Source organism: Cimex lectularius, unplaced genomic scaffold (assembly GCF_000648675.2).
Source record: "Cimex lectularius strain Harlan isolate CLEC.00 unplaced genomic scaffold, Clec_2.1 scaffold477, whole genome shotgun sequence".
NCBI classification, from domain to species: domain Eukaryota; kingdom Metazoa; phylum Arthropoda; class Insecta; order Hemiptera; family Cimicidae; genus Cimex; species Cimex lectularius.
In genome coordinates this window covers 22,014-27,443 of record NW_019393332.1, presented here as the reverse complement: position 1 = coordinate 27,443, position 5,430 = coordinate 22,014, and positions in this window count along the sequence as shown.

The window sequence follows — 5,430 nt, the reverse complement described above, 5'->3', positions numbered from 1 at the left end:
ATTTTTTACGATTATCAGTGACCATGAGCCACTAAAGTCTATTTTCTCCGAAACAAAGAAAATTCCACCAAATACACCAGCTAGAATATGGTGTATTACTTTGTCGGCTTACCAATATAGAATTGTCTACAAAAAAGGAAATCTATATTGAATTAATTTATTGAATTATTGAAAAATTAAATTAATGTTTTCTAGATTTATGTACCCAAAAGTCAGTCAGAGTTTTGAGCAATGTGTGTCTTGTCTAATGTGAGTTCTCGGCATCGGCCAAAAGTCTGTCTTTTTTTTTGTCAATTTATATCCAACTTTACCTTAGTCAGTCTGTACGAGACAACACGCACAGGCGTAGGTGGATGGCCACCAACTTGATAGTTGTGAATTAAGTGTTCATGTGTATAATTACAAATCATATCAAATTGTGCCTTCAAATAAATAATATAGTTAACAAGATAACCTGCTAATTGCACATTTGGCACGACTAATTTATGAATATAAATACAATGAAGTTTTTGGTATAAAAGAACAAAGTTTTATAAATAGAAGTTTATCATAGTTTAAACACTTGTTTATCTGATTAAATGAAACCATATGAGTGTCACATTATCATTTAATTACATTTTCTTACAAGTAGTTTTTAGCTTAATCTACATTTCCTTGCACAAAAATTCGATTTAATGCCATCAATGAAATTATTAGTCTATTCCAAATAGGTTGATTTCATTTATATGTTCAGTATCTGCTGAATTAAGTCCAAATCAACTTTGATCACGATTTTTGAAAATTTCCTTCCTCTTTCCAATAAAATAAAATTGATTTTATTTATTTTGTTTTTATATTATTAACCACGTTTTGAATCAAAGAATTTTATTAATATTTTTACATAATGATAAAGTGAAATCGCTTGTTTTCAAGCTAATGCTTGTATGATTGGTTATTTTCTTAACTTATGTTTCAAAAATAATGGAAAACTTTTCTTCATTTGTTTTTCCGTCATTGTAAAAGCAAATAAAGCAACTCTTGACCATTGAATTTTAACTTAAGAGTCAATGTGTCCCTTGCAAGTACAAACTTCGTAAGCTTGGCTCTCGGTGTTCCAGAACAAGTCGGTCAAGCATCTTCCCAGCACTAAAAACGTTGTCCAGGCAAAACAAATACTCATGAACAAAATAAACTTCACCATGGCATTCGCACCCTGCAGTAGCGGTAAGTTGGGGTAAATTCCTGTGCATACGTAGATTATTTCTTCCCAGAGGAAGAACAAGAAACAGACGGTTAATGTACAGAAGAGTGACGGGGCCCACGGCGAATTGGTGCATTTGCAAACTAGCAAGTCCAGTAACAGGAAGATGATTCCGTTAAAGTACAGCATAAATACCAGCCACATGGGACGCTCGAAAATCACGGGTTTCCCGAGAACTAAAATACGAACTGACAGTATAATTATAATTGGAAGGCAGCTCGCGTAGCCGCAGGGGAAGGCGACGGCACCCCGGACGAACGCTCGCATCGGAACCAAACGGGCCCATTTTTTTTTCATATTCTTGTTCCATAAAGAGATATCTGTGATGAAAGCGAACAAGTTGTAACCGGCTTGGATGATTGCGTTTATTGAAGTCATGTACTTGAAATTGTAGGCGAAGCTCTTCACACGGTCGTTTTCTGTGGAAATCGTTTCGTAATAAGTACGACAGACGACTGCGACGACGAAATGGACAAATACAGCCAAATGGAGAAACGTCGACAAACTGAGAAAAAATTTTGGGTTCCGCTTTTCCAACGGTTCCTCCATTTTTCTTGCTTCTACTAATCAAATTCTTAATATGACAAAAAATTTATAACGTAAATATATACCCTAAGAACTTATGTTTCTTTTTATTAATCATGTGTTTTATGGGTATTAACATATGAAGAACGACATGAAACAATCTATGTTTCATTCCATGGTTTATCGAACATCAAGAAAAATAATTGTACTTTCATTTATGACATATTTGGACTACAATGCACACTATTCTTCCTTTTCGGGCCAATTAAAGACCTGTAACCCTATTTGTTGAACAATCCTTTCCACATTGAGTTCTTCCTTTTTGTCGATCAAGTATTACGACATTTCCTAGTCAAGTGGCTTCGCCCAATTTTAAATCTCATGTGTAATTTTGGATTTGTTTGAATTGTTTTCCCTCAGTATTTTAACCAGTAATTTAATAATTCTATATTATATTGATTTTAATTTCCGTCCGACAACCAAAAACTATTTTTCAACTTGGAAGAGTAAAGAATCGACATATTTACTTTCAGTGCACTCTAACACGTTTAACATTGATTTCGACTTTTTAAAGGACTCAGAAAGAGTAATGGTTATCAAACACCGGTTCAAAAAAGCTCAGCGTGAGGACACCCAACTGTACTTTAGCAAAAGCATTTTAGCAAAATGTTTGTTTTCCGGGCAGATGTGTCATTCTTGTGCGTCATGTTGAGAGTGCCAGGGCAAAGTGCTCAAAGAAGCCGACTCCTCGTATAAAATATTTTTTAATCCCGACTTCTTTCCCCACCCCTTCAAAATCCAACGTATATATACATAAAACAGCAATATCTCACTGGCACTCTCAACACGACACACAAGTATGACATATCTACACGGAAAACAAACACTTTGAGCCCTGATGATGATCTCAATAAAGATCGATACGTTGGCATGATAAAGAAAGTGTTTTTCAAATAATGATTAACTAACGGTCACACAGGAAAAGCCATGCTTCTCTTTAAGGTGAAACATTTCCGGACAAACTATCTCCTCAATTATCCCCATTCTTTTCAACTAACCCTTGACAGGGATGTTTTCTCCCAGTTTCCCCAGAGTTCACAGTTTCAAGCCTAACTTTCAGAAAGAGAAATTTATTCGTTCATAGGAGAGATTAGCTAGATTATCATTATAAAATAAAGATAGGATATCAGTGTACCAACGTAGATCCTGGATAAGCCCTACTCAACATATATCTGCTACGACAAACGAAAACAACATAGGGCAAAGGGACTCTCCTTGCAAAACCTCCTCAGTGCTGTTAATGCTTTTGAGAGCAGTTAACTCAGACGCGGAATTGTGCTAAGTCATATATTTCAGAAAAAATTCTAATTATTGTTATTCAGATATCGTGGGGTGCGGTCGGGTGTGATGTAGGTTTCAGAAAAACATTTTCTTTATCGTGCCAACGTTTCGATCTTTTATTGAGATCATCTTCAGGGCCTGGGATTTACAAACAATGTTTACATTTAACAAATACATTTAGGATGTGGATAAGTGAATTTATACAATGCAAAATATATTTTATATTCAAACAAAGTATTTCTACTCACTCAAAGTGTTTGTCTTCTGTGTAATTGTGCCATCCTTGTGTGTCGTGTTGAGAGTGCCAGTGAGATTTTGCTGTTTCATGTTTATATATGTTTGGTTTTGAGGAGGTGGGGAAGGAAGTCGGTATATAAAAGACAATTTTGTGCAAGGCGTCGGCTCCTTTGAAGTGAAAAAAGCCGACAAAGGGGAACAATGTGTTGGTAATAGTTCGGCCAGATTATTCTTTCAGGATTATATAGAAAGGGGATAAATAGGAAAAGGAAAGCTAAATTGTTGGAAAATTAGACTATGTAAAAAGTATTTGATGTGTGGAATGTAATGTAATGATGTATGTATGTTATTTGTATTGTATTTGATTAATGATATTGGCGTAGCTGCGACTGAGTTTGCATGTATCTGTTCTGTAATTGATGCTGTGTTTATCTCTGTTGATATAAACCATTTCTAAGAAATTACGTTTATATTTGTTTTGTTCTGTATGTAATATTTTTGGATTTTTGAAGTCAAAATTGTGTTGGTGTTCAAAGTGGTGGGTAGCGAGTGCTGTAGGATTTTGCTTGGGTTTTTTGCAATCATAGATATGTTGCTTTACTCTCTTGTCCAGATATTGGGATGTAAGACCGATGTAAGTTGCCGGACAGTTCAAACAGTTGATCTTGTAGATTACGTCAGATTTATTTGTTATTGGTGTGGGATCTTTAACTTTGGAAAAAAGTGTTTGGATTGTTTTATAATTTTTGAAAGCTATTTTGAAGTTACTAATCTCTACACGTTTTGTCCAAAGTTTATGACGATTCAACGAATCAAATACATATTTGAGTTCGTTAAATATACTGGTGTACAAAATTAACGCACCATCCTTAAATTTTAATGTATTTAGGTTTATTCATATTTTGCATAAAAATAGACCTTCACCGAAACATAAAACGTGCTCTGCGGTAGTGCCTGCCAGTAATTCTTTTGTATATTTTGCGGCTGGTCCTTATATGAATCTCTTTGCGTGCGTCATACCTGTGATATTGTTCCATCAGGTTTTGGTCTCATTAAGGAAGAATCCATTTTGAGATGTATCCTCTTGTGAGGCAGAATGCCAAGCCACAATAGAACTGAGGACCCCAAAGAGTCTATATTGGCCATTTGGCCAACATGTCAACCCCTTCGTTGCTTCTATGCCCGGAGTGCCCAGGATCAGCTCATTAGTGTCAAGGCGTTCATGCAGTTCCAAACACTCCTCTCGCCTGAGGCTAGGGCCTTTACTGCTTCCTGACTGTCAGAGAAGATGGCTCTTATTTTGTAATAGTGTCATCGATTGGCGTGCCTAATATGGCATCTGCCTGTATGCCTGTTTCCATTGTTTTTTTACATGCCCTATCCTTGAGGATGGTTGTTCATTTATGAACCCGTGGGCTGCTGCCAAAATTATATGAAGTGGTGGGAGGTTTAACAACACTTCCAGGGTCGCAGTTGGCGTTGTGCCATAGCTCCAGTGATACTAAGTCAGGCTTGTCTTTGGGTATTCCACTTAATAACCTGATTGCTTTGGCATCCTTGAGGAAAGTGCTTAAGCTATTTTCCTGCCAAATTTCAATTGTCAAGTCAAAAAGTGAGGTGTTGGTTAATCTACATTTCATAAAACCATATTAGGATGATGACGAATCATCCGAAGATCATGCTAAACCAGGGGTGCTCAAACGGTCGATCGCGATCGACCAGTCGATCGCGAGTGCTTTTTGAGTAGATCTCGAGAAGAAAAAAATTTTTAATAAGTAGGTAGGTAACTAAACTACAAAAATGTATTACGTAATAAAATAACACTGCTTGCGGCAAAAGGTGGCTTTATCAAAGGAACGCGCGGCACTTGTCAAAGAAAAGCCGCGTTGTTTCTAGACTAGTAGACAGTACAGTCTAGTCTAGAAACAACGAGAGACAGTACAGTCTAGTTTCGGGCGGCGCGTTTGACGGGAACATTCGAGACTTTCGTTCACGCCGATATAAATGTTGTGCCTGCAGGAATTGGAGTCATTCTGAATTGTAACTTGATGGCGATACTACGTCGATACAAAGTTTATTATTAAATA